This window comes from Leuciscus leuciscus, assembly GCF_965113295.1.
Source record: "Leuciscus leuciscus genome assembly, chromosome: 4".
NCBI classification, from domain to species: Eukaryota; Metazoa; Chordata; class Actinopteri; order Cypriniformes; family Leuciscidae; genus Leuciscus; species Leuciscus leuciscus.
The window spans coordinates 27,809,137-27,820,691 of NC_138728.1; the positions used below are offsets into that span (position 1 = coordinate 27,809,137).

Here is an 11,555-nt window from a genome sequence, read left to right on the forward strand (position 1 = left end):
CTTGTTTAAGTGTACAACTGGATGTTTTTAAACGTCTTTGTAAACTGAATGATACTTTTGACTGGTAGCAGATAACTCTACAGCAATTTGATCTGAATTTTAGGTGAACAACAATGGTCACTTGACGTTTACTCAATCACTATCTGCCTACGTCCCTTATCTGAACGCTGGAATAGACATCATTGCTCCCCTGTGGACTGACCTTTTCAATGTAAATGGTGGAACAATCTCCTATAGAGAGGATACAAGCAGTGCTGTACTGGCACAAGTCACTGAAGCTGTTAACCAATATTTTCCTAACGTGCCTTTTACCGCTTCATCAGCCTTTGTGGCTACCTGGGACAGTGTCCCGTACATCACAGGTGGAGGGGTAAGACCTAATCTCAGATTTTTGATGAATACACTCTTTGTGTTTTTAGATATGAATGTTCTCAATTGTTCAATGTTTGTTTTTGTTTGATCTTTGAAGTCGGTTACTTTCCAAGTGGTTTTAGCCTCCAATGGAGAACGCTCTTTCACCCTGATCAACTATGGTGATATTGCAGAAACAGGACAAATTTGGCTGGTGAGTGGAATGAAGATCCTAGCACATTTTACAAACAGCAGAAATAAATGACTAGAAATTACTTATGCTCAAATTCATACCTTACTGATAAGCAAGAGATGGTTTATTTGGAATAGGATTTGGTTGCAGTTTTAAATACTCTTTTTTACTTTTACAGGCTGGTTATGACACAGTGGACTCTGTCAATTCTTTCACAATTCCAGCAGCCAGTGCTCCAGAACTCTCGTCCAGCAGTAATATCAATGTGGATGGTCGCTGGTCTTTCCGTGTTGATGGATCGCCAAACTGTAAGCCAAACAGTTGCCTGTTTGTCTGCAACATGATCCTAAAAATTTTATCCTGTACCATTTTTGAGCTTATATTCCTTTGGAAGTACTAAACAATTCACTGGTGCTTATGCTTTACCTAGTGCCAGCTAATTTCCTGCCGTTTGGGGATGGAGACATAGTAAACCCCATTTCGGATGATGGAAGCTCTGAAGCCATTTACTTGCAGCAGCCTTTCAAATACTTTGGACGCGTATACAATCAGATCTATGTAAGTATTGGACCTTTTCTTTTTGGTTGAAGATATTTTTCCATTTAGTACATCATCAATATTTTTACTCAAATTCTCTTTAGTCAAGAGAGTTTTCTCTTGTTTAAGTGTACAACTGGATGTTTTTAAACGTCTTTGTAAACTGAATGATACTTTTGACTGGTAGCAGATAACTCTACAGCAATTTGATCTGAATTTTAGGTGAACAACAATGGTCACTTGACGTTTACTCAACCACTATCTGCCTACGTTCCTTATCTGAACGCTGGAATAGACATCATTGCTCCCCTGTGGACTGACCTTTTCAATGTAAATGGTGGAACAATCTCCTATAGAGAGGATACAAGCAGTGCTGTACTGGCACAAGTCACTGAAGCTGTTAACCAATATTTTCCTAACGTGCCTTTTACCGCTTCATCGGCCTTTGTGGCTACCTGGGACAGTGTCCCGTACATCACAGGTGGAGGGGTAAGACCTAATCTCAGATTTTTGATGAATACACTCTTTGTGTTTTTAGATATGAATGTTCTCAATTGTTCAATGTTTGTTTTTGTTTGATCTTTGAAGTCGGTTACTTTCCAAGTGGTTTTAGCCTCCAATGGAGAACGCTCTTTCACCCTGATCAACTATGGTGATATTGCAGAAACAGGACAAATTTGGCTGGTGAGTGGAATGAAGATCCTAGCACATTTTACAAACAGCAGAAATAAATGACTAGAAATTACTTATGCTCAAATTCATACCTTACTGATAAGCAAGAGATGGTTTATTTGGAATAGGATTTGGTTGCAGTTTTAAATACTCTTTTTTACTTTTACAGGCTGGTTATGACACAGTGGACTCTGTCAATTCTTTCACAATTCCAGCAGCCAGTGCTCCAGAACTCTCGTCCAGCAGTAATATCAATGTGGAAGGTCGCTGGTCTTTCCGTGTTGATAGATCGGCATACTGTAAGCCAAAGAGTTGCCTGTTTGTCTGCAACATGATCCTCAAACTTTTACCCAGTAGCATTTTTGAGCTTATACATTTCTTTGGAAGTACTAAACAATTCACTGGCAATTATGCTTTTCCTTTTGCCAGCTAATTTCCTGCCGTTTGGGGATGGAGACATAGTAAACCCCATTTCGGATGATGGAAGCTCTGAAGTCATTTACTTGCAGCAGCCTTTCAAATACTTTGGACGCGTATACAATCAGATCTATGTAAGTATTGGACTTTTTCTTCTTGGTTGAAGATGTTTTTCCATTTAGTACATCATCAATATTTTTACTCAAATTCTCTTTAGTCAAGAGAGTTTTCTCTTGTTTAAGTGTACAACTGGATGTTTTTAAACGTCTTTGTAAACTGAATGATACTTTTGACTGGTAGCAGATAACTCTACAGCAATTTGATCTGAATTTTAGGTGAACAACAATGGTCACTTGACGTTTACTCAACCACTATCTGCCTACGTCCCTTATCTGAACGCTGGAATAGACATCATTGCTCCCCTGTGGACTGACCTTTTCAATGTAAATGGTGGAACAATCTCCTATAGAGAGGATACAAGCAGTGCTGTACTGGCACAAGTCACTGAAGCTGTTAACCAATATTTTCCTAACGTGCCTTTTACCGCTTCATCAGCCTTTGTGGCTACCTGGGACAGTGTCCCGTACATCACAGGTGGAGGGGTAAGACCTAATCTCAGATTTTTGATGAATACACTCTTTGTGTTTTTAGATATGAATGTTCTCAATTGTTCAATGTTTGTTTTTGTTTGATCTTTGAAGTCGGTTACTTTCCAAGTGGTTTTAGCCTCCAATGGAGAACGCTCTTTCACCCTGATCAACTATGGTGATATTGCAGAAACAGGACAAATTTGGCTGGTGAGTGGAATGAAGATCCTAGCACATTTTACAAACAGCAGAAATAAATGACTAGAAATTACTTATGCTCAAATTCATACCTTACTGATAAGCAAGAGATGGTTTATTTGGAATAGGATTTGGTTGCAGTTTTAAATACTCTTTTTTACTTTTACAGGCTGGTTATGACACAGTGGACTCTGTCAATTCTTTCACAATTCCAGCAGCCAGTGCTCCAGAACTCTCGTCCAGCAGTAATATCAATGTGGAAGGTCGCTGGTCTTTCCGTGTTGATAGATCGGCATACTGTAAGCCAAAGAGTTGCCTGTTTGTCTGCAACATGATCCTCAAACTTTTACCCAGTAGCATTTTTGAGCTTATACATTTCTTTGGAAGTACTAAACAATTCACTGGCAATTATGCTTTTCCTTTTGCCAGCTAATTTCCTGCCGTTTGGGGATGGAGACATAGTAAACCCCATTTCGGATGATGGAAGCTCTGAAGTCATTTACTTGCAGCAGCCTTTCAAATACTTTGGACACGTATACAATCAGATCTATGTAAGTATTGGACTTTTTCTTCTTGGTTGAAGATGTTTTTCCATTTAGTACATCATCAATATTTTTACTCAAATTCTCTTTAGTCAAGAGAGTTTTCTCTTGTTTAAGTGTACAACTGGATGTTTTTAAACGTCTTTGTAAACTGAATGATACTTTTGACTGGTAGCAGATAACTCTACAGCAATTTGATCTGAATTTTAGGTGAACAACAATGGTCACTTGACGTTTACTCAACCACTATCTGCCTACGTCCCTTATCTGAACGCTGGAATAGACATCATTGCTCCCCTGTGGACTGACCTTTTCAATGTAAATGGTGGAACAATCTCCTATAGAGAGGATACAAGCAGTGCTGTACTGGCACAAGTCACTGAAGCTGTTAACCAATATTTTCCTAACGTGCCTTTTACCGCTTCATCAGCCTTTGTGGCTACCTGGGACAGTGTCCCGTACATCACAGGTGGAGGGGTAAGACCTAATCTCAGATTTTTGATGAATACACTCTTTGTGTTTTTAGATATGAATGTTCTCAATTGTTCAATGTTTGTTTTTGTTTGATCTTTGAAGTCGGTTACTTTCCAAGTGGTTTTAGCCTCCAATGGAGAACGCTCTTTCACCCTGATCAACTATGGTGATATTGCAGAAACAGGACAAATTTGGCTGGTGAGTGGAGTGAAGATCCTAGCACATTTTACAAACAGCAGAAATAAATGACTACAAATTACTTATTGTCAAATTCATACCTTACTGATAAGAAAGAGATGGTTTATTTGGAATAGGATTTGGTTGCAGTTTTAAATACTCTTTTTTACTTTTACAGGCTGGTTATGACACAGTGGACTCTGTCAATTCTTTCACAATTCCAGCAGCCAGTGCTCCAGAACTCTCGTCCAGCAGTAATATCAATGTGGATGGTCGCTGGTCTTTCCGTGTTGATGGATCGCCAAACTGTAAGCCAAACAGTTGCCTGTTTGTCTGCAACATGATCCTAAAAATGTTATCCTGTACCATTTTTGAGCTTATATTCCTTTGGAAGTACTAAACAATTCACTGGTGCTTATGCTTTACCTAGTGCCAGCTAATTTCCTGCCGTTTGGGGATGGAGACATAGTAAACCCCATTTCGGATGATGGAAGCTCTGAAGCCATTTACTTGCAGCAGCCTTTCAAATACTTTGGACGCGTATACAATCAGATCTATGTAAGTATTGGACCTTTTCTTTTTGGTTGAAGATGTTTTTCCATTTAGTACATCATCAATATTTTTACTCAAATTCTCTTTAGTCAAGAGAGTTTTCTCTTGTTTAAGTGTACAACTGGATGTTTTTAAACGTCTTTGTAAACTGAATGATACTTTTGACTGGTAGCAGATAACTCTACAGCAATTTGATCTGAATTTTAGGTGAACAACAATGGTCACTTGACGTTTACTCAACCACTATCTGCCTACGTCCCTTATCTGAACGCTGGAATAGACATCATTGCTCCCCTGTGGACTGACCTTTTCAATGTAAATGGTGGAACAATCTCCTATAGAGAGGATACAAGCAGTGCTGTACTGGCACAAGTCACTGAAGCTGTTCACCAATATTTCCCTAACGTGCCTTTTACCGCTTCATCAGCCTTTGTGGCTACCTGGGACAGTGTCCCGTACATCACAGGTGGAGGGGTAAGACCTAATCTCAGATTTTTGATGAATACATTCTTTGTGTTTTTAGATATGAATGTTCTCAATTGTTCAATGTTTGTTTTTGTTTGATCTTTGAAGTCGGTTACTTTCCAAGTGGTTTTAGCCTCCAATGGAGAACGCTCTTTCACCCTGATCAACTATGGTGATATTGCAGAAACAGGACAAATTTGGCTGGTGAGTGGAATGAAGATCCTAGCACATTTTACAAACAGCAGAAATAAATGACTAGAAATTACTTATGCTCAAATTCATACCTTACTGATAAGCAAGAGATGGTTTATTTGGAATAGGATTTGGTTGCAGTTTTAAATACTCTTTTTTACTTTTACAGGCTGGTTATGACACAGTGGACTCTGTCAATTCTTTCACAATTCCAGCAGCCAGTGCTCCAGAACTCTCGTCCAGCAGTAATATCAATGTGGAAGGTCGCTGGTCTTTCCGTGTTGATAGATCGGCATACTGTAAGCCAAAGAGTTGCCTGTTTGTCTGCAACATGATCCTCAAACTTTTACCCAGTAGCATTTTTGAGCTTATACATTTCTTTGGAAGTACTAAACAATTCACTGGCAATTATGCTTTTCCTTTTGCCAGCTAATTTCCTGCCGTTTGGGGATGGAGACATAGTAAACCCCATTTCGGATGATGGAAGCTCTGAAGTCATTTACTTGCAGCAGCCTTTCAAATACTTTGGACGCGTATACAATCAGATCTATGTAAGTATTGGACTTTTTCTTCTTGGTTGAAGATGTTTTTCCATTTAGTACATCATCAATATTTTTACTCAAATTCTCTTTAGTCAAGAGAGTTTTCTCTTGTTTAAGTGTACAACTGGATGTTTTTAAACGTCTTTGTAAACTGAATGATACTTTTGACTGGTAGCAGATAACTCTACAGCAATTTGATCTGAATTTTAGGTGAACAACAATGGTCACTTGACGTTTACTCAATCACTATCTGCCTACGTCCCTTATCTGAACGCTGGAATAGACATCATTGCTCCCCTGTGGACTGACCTTTTCAATGTAAATGGTGGAACAATCTCCTATAGAGAGGATACAAGCAGTGCTGTACTGGCACAAGTCACTGAAGCTGTTAACCAATATTTTCCTAACGTGCCTTTTACCGCTTCATCAGCCTTTGTGGCTACCTGGGACAGTGTCCCGTACATCACAGGTGGAGGGGTAAGACCTAATCTCAGATTTTTGATGAATACACTCTTTGTGTTTTTAGATATGAATGTTCTCAATTGTTCAATGTTTGTTTTTGTTTGATCTTTGAAGTCGGTTACTTTCCAAGTGGTTTTAGCCTCCAATGGAGAACGCTCTTTCACCCTGATCAACTATGGTGATATTGCAGAAACAGGACAAATTTGGCTGGTGAGTGGAATGAAGATCCTAGCACATTTTACAAACAGCAGAAATAAATGACTACAAATTACTTATTGTCAAATTCATACCTTACTGATAAGAAAGAGATGGTTTATTTGGAATAGGATTTGGTTGCAGTTTTAAATACTCTTTTTTACTTTTACAGGCTGGTTATGACACAGTGGACTCTGTCAATTCTTTCACAATTCCAGCAGCCAGTGCTCCAGAACTCTCGTCCAGCAGTAATATCAATGTGGATGGTCGCTGGTCTTTCCGTGTTGATGGATCGCCAAACTGTAAGCCAAACAGTTGCCTGTTTGTCTGCAACATGATCCTAAAAATTTTATCCTGTACCATTTTTGAGCTTATATTCCTTTGGAAGTACTAAACAATTCACTGGTGCTTATGCTTTACCTAGTGCCAGCTAATTTCCTGCCGTTTGGGGATGGAGACATAGTAAACCCCATTTCGGATGATGGAAGCTCTGAAGCCATTTACTTGCAGCAGCCTTTCAAATACTTTGGACGCGTATACAATCAGATCTATGTAAGTATTGGACCTTTTCTTTTTGGTTGAAGATGTTTTTCCATTTAGTACATCATCAATATTTTTACTCAAATTCTCTTTAGTCAAGAGAGTTTTCTCTTGTTTAAGTGTACAACTGGATGTTTTTAAACGTCTTTGTAAACTGAATGATACTTTTGACTGGTAGCAGATAACTCTACAGCAATTTGATCTGAATTTTAGGTGAACAACAATGGTCACTTGACGTTTACTCAACCACTATCTGCCTACGTCCCTTATCTGAACGCTGGAATAGACATCATTGCTCCCCTGTGGACTGACCTTTTCAATGTAAATGGTGGAACAATCTCCTATAGAGAGGATACAAGCAGTGCTGTACTGGCACAAGTCACTGAAGCTGTTCACCAATATTTCCCTAACGTGCCTTTTACCGCTTCATCAGCCTTTGTGGCTACCTGGGACAGTGTCCCGTACATCACAGGTGGAGGGGTAAGACCTAATCTCAGATTTTTGATGAATACATTCTTTGTGTTTTTAGATATGAATGTTCTCAATTGTTCAATGTTTGTTTTTGTTTGATCTTTGAAGTCGGTTACTTTCCAAGTGGTTTTAGCCTCCAATGGAGAACGCTCTTTCACCCTGATCAACTATGGTGATATTGCAGAAACAGGACAAATTTGGCTGGTGAGTGGAATGAAGATCCTAGCACATTTTACAAACAGCAGAAATAAATGACTAGAAATTACTTATGCTCAAATTCATACCTTACTGATAAGCAAGAGATGGTTTATTTGGAATAGGATTTGGTTGCAGTTTTAAATACTCTTTTTTACTTTTACAGGCTGGTTATGACACAGTGGACTCTGTCAATTCTTTCACAATTCCAGCAGCCAGTGCTCCAGAACTCTCGTCCAGCAGTAATATCAATGTGGAAGGTCGCTGGTCTTTCCGTGTTGATAGATCGGCATACTGTAAGCCAAAGAGTTGCCTGTTTGTCTGCAACATGATCCTCAAACTTTTACCCAGTAGCATTTTTGAGCTTATACATTTCTTTGGAAGTACTAAACAATTCACTGGCAATTATGCTTTTCCTTTTGCCAGCTAATTTCCTGCCGTTTGGGGATGGAGACATAGTAAACCCCATTTCGGATGATGGAAGCTCTGAAGTCATTTACTTGCAGCAGCCTTTCAAATACTTTGGACGCGTATACAATCAGATCTATGTAAGTATTGGACTTTTTCTTCTTGGTTGAAGATGTTTTTCCATTTAGTACATCATCAATATTTTTACTCAAATTCTCTTTAGTCAAGAGAGTTTTCTCTTGTTTAAGTGTACAACTGGATGTTTTTAAACGTCTTTGTAAACTGAATGATACTTTTGACTGGTAGCAGATAACTCTACAGCAATTTGATCTGAATTTTAGGTGAACAACAATGGTCACTTGACGTTTACTCAATCACTATCTGCCTACGTCCCTTATCTGAACGCTGGAATAGACATCATTGCTCCCCTGTGGACTGACCTTTTCAATGTAAATGGTGGAACAATCTCCTATAGAGAGGATACAAGCAGTGCTGTACTGGCACAAGTCACTGAAGCTGTTAACCAATATTTTCCTAACGTGCCTTTTACCGCTTCATCAGCCTTTGTGGCTACCTGGGACAGTGTCCCGTACATCACAGGTGGAGGGGTAAGACCTAATCTCAGATTTTTGATGAATACACTCTTTGTGTTTTTAGATATGAATGTTCTCAATTGTTCAATGTTTGTTTTTGTTTGATCTTTGAAGTCGGTTACTTTCCAAGTGGTTTTAGCCTCCAATGGAGAACGCTCTTTCACCCTGATCAACTATGGTGATATTGCAGAAACAGGACAAATTTGGCTGGTGAGTGGAATGAAGATCCTAGCACATTTTACAAACAGCAGAAATAAATGACTACAAATTACTTATTGTCAAATTCATACCTTACTGATAAGAAAGAGATGGTTTATTTGGAATAGGATTTGGTTGCAGTTTTAAATACTCTTTTTTACTTTTACAGGCTGGTTATGACACAGTGGACTCTGTCAATTCTTTCACAATTCCAGCAGCCAGTGCTCCAGAACTCTCGTCCAGCAGTAATATCAATGTGGATGGTCGCTGGTCTTTCCGTGTTGATGGATCGCCAAACTGTAAGCCAAACAGTTGCCTGTTTGTCTGCAACATGATCCTAAAAATTTTATCCTGTACCATTTTTGAGCTTATATTCCTTTGGAAGTACTAAACAATTCACTGGTGCTTATGCTTTACCTAGTGCCAGCTAATTTCCTGCCGTTTGGGGATGGAGACATAGTAAACCCCATTTCGGATGATGGAAGCTCTGAAACCATTTACTTGCAGCAGCCTTTCAAATACTTTGGACGCGTATACAATCAGATCTATGTAAGTATTGGACCTTTTCTTTTTGGTTGAAGATGTTTTTCCATTTAGTACATCATCAATATTTTTACTCAAATTCTCTTTAGTCAAGACAGTTTTCTCTTGTTTAAGTGTACAACTGGATATTTTTAAACGTCTTTGTAAACTGAATGATACTTTTGACTGGTAGCAGATAACTCTACAGCAATTTGATCTGAATTTTAGGTGAACAACAATGGTCACTTGACGTTTACTCAACCACTATCTGCCTACGTCCCTTATCTGAACGCTGGAATAGACATCATTGCTCCCCTGTGGACTGACCTTTTCAATGTAAATGGTGGAACAATCTCCTATAGAGAGGATACAAGCAGTGCTGTACTGGCACAAGTCACTGAAGCTGTTAACCAATATTTTCCTAACGTGCCTTTTACCGCTTCATCAGCCTTTGTGGCTACCTGGGACAGTGTCCCGTACATCACAGGTGGAGGGGTAAGACCTAATCTCAGATTTTTGATGAATACACTCTTTGTGTTTTTAGATATGAATGTTCTCAATTGTTCAATGTTTGTTTTTGTTTGATCTTTGAAGTCGGTTACTTTCCAAGTGGTTTTAGCCTCCAATGGAGAACGCTCTTTCACCCTGATCAACTATGGTGATATTGCAGAAACAGGACAAATTTGGCTGGTGAGTGGAATGAAGATCCTAGCACATTTTACAAACAGCAGAAATAAATGACTAGAAATTACTTATGCTCAAATTCATACCTTACTGATAAGCAAGAGATGGTTTATTTGGAATAGGATTTGGTTGCAGTTTTAAATACTCTTTTTTACTTTTACAGGCTGGTTATGACACAGTGGACTCTGTCAATTCTTTCACAATTCCAGCAGTCAGTGCTCCAGAACTCTCGTCCAGCAGTAATATCAATGTGGATGGTCGCTGGTCTTTCCGTGTTGATGGATCGCCAAACTGTAAGCCAAACAGTTGCCTGTTTGTCTGCAACATGATCCTAAAAATGTTATCCTGTACCATTTTTGAGCTTATATTCCTTTGGAAGTACTAAACAATTCACTGGTGCTTATGCTTTACCTAGTGCCAGCTAATTTCCTGCCGTTTGGGGATGGAGACATAGTAAACCCCATTTCGGATGATGGAAGCTCTGAAGCCATTTACTTGCAGCAGCCTTTCAAATACTTTGGACGCGTATACAATCAGATCTATGTAAGTATTGGACCTTTTCTTTTTGGTTGAAGATGTTTTTCCATTTAGTACATCATCAATATTTTTACTCAAATTCTCTTTAGTCAAGAGAGTTTTCTCTTGTTTAAGTGTACAACTGGATGTTTTTAAACGTCTTTGTAAACTGAATGATACTTTTGACTGGTAGCAGATAACTCTACAGCAATTTGATCTGAATTTTAGGTGAACAACAATGGTCACTTGACGTTTACTCAACCACTATCTGCCTACGTCCCTTATCTGAACGCTGGAATAGACATCATTGCTCCCCTGTGGACTGACCTTTTCAATGTAAATGGTGGAACAATCTCCTATAGAGAGGATACAAGCAGTGCTGTACTGGCACAAGTCACTGAAGCTGTTCACCAATATTTCCCTAACGTGCCTTTTACCGCTTCATCAGCCTTTGTGGCTACCTGGGACAGTGTCCCGTACATCACAGGTGGAGGGGTAAGACCTAATCTCAAATTTTTGATGAATACATTCTTTGTGTTTTTAGATATGAATGTTCTCAATTGTTCAATGTTTGTTTTTGTTTGATCTTTGAAGTCGGTTACTTTCCAAGTGGTTTTAGCCTCCAATGGAGAACGCTCTTTCACCCTGATCAACTATGGTGATATTGCAGAAACAGGACAAATTTGGCTGGTGAGTGGAGTGAAGATCCTAGCACATTTTACAAACAGCAGGAATAAATTACTAGAAATTACTTATGGTCAAATTCATACCTTACTGATAAGCAAGAGATGGTTCATTTGGAATGGGATTTGGTTGCAGTTTAAATACACTTTTTTACTTTTACAGGCTGGTTATGACACAGTGGACTCTGT

At 39.0% G+C, this 11,555-nt stretch overlaps 2 long non-coding RNA genes across 2 annotated transcripts in view; one reads left to right on the plus strand and one right to left on the minus strand.

Annotated features, from left to right (window-relative positions):
* The window catches only part of LOC309497719, a 209,512-nt gene that overhangs the window by 92,718 nt on the left and 105,239 nt on the right, over positions 1-11,555 (minus strand). The gene's annotated exons all lie outside the window — the stretch shown is intronic.
* LOC309498091 lies at positions 7,333-10,708 on the plus strand. Its single transcript, XR_014205847.1, has 3 exons — positions 7,333-7,576; positions 7,676-8,058; positions 10,589-10,708. It is a non-coding gene; the product is annotated as an uncharacterized lncRNA (long non-coding RNA).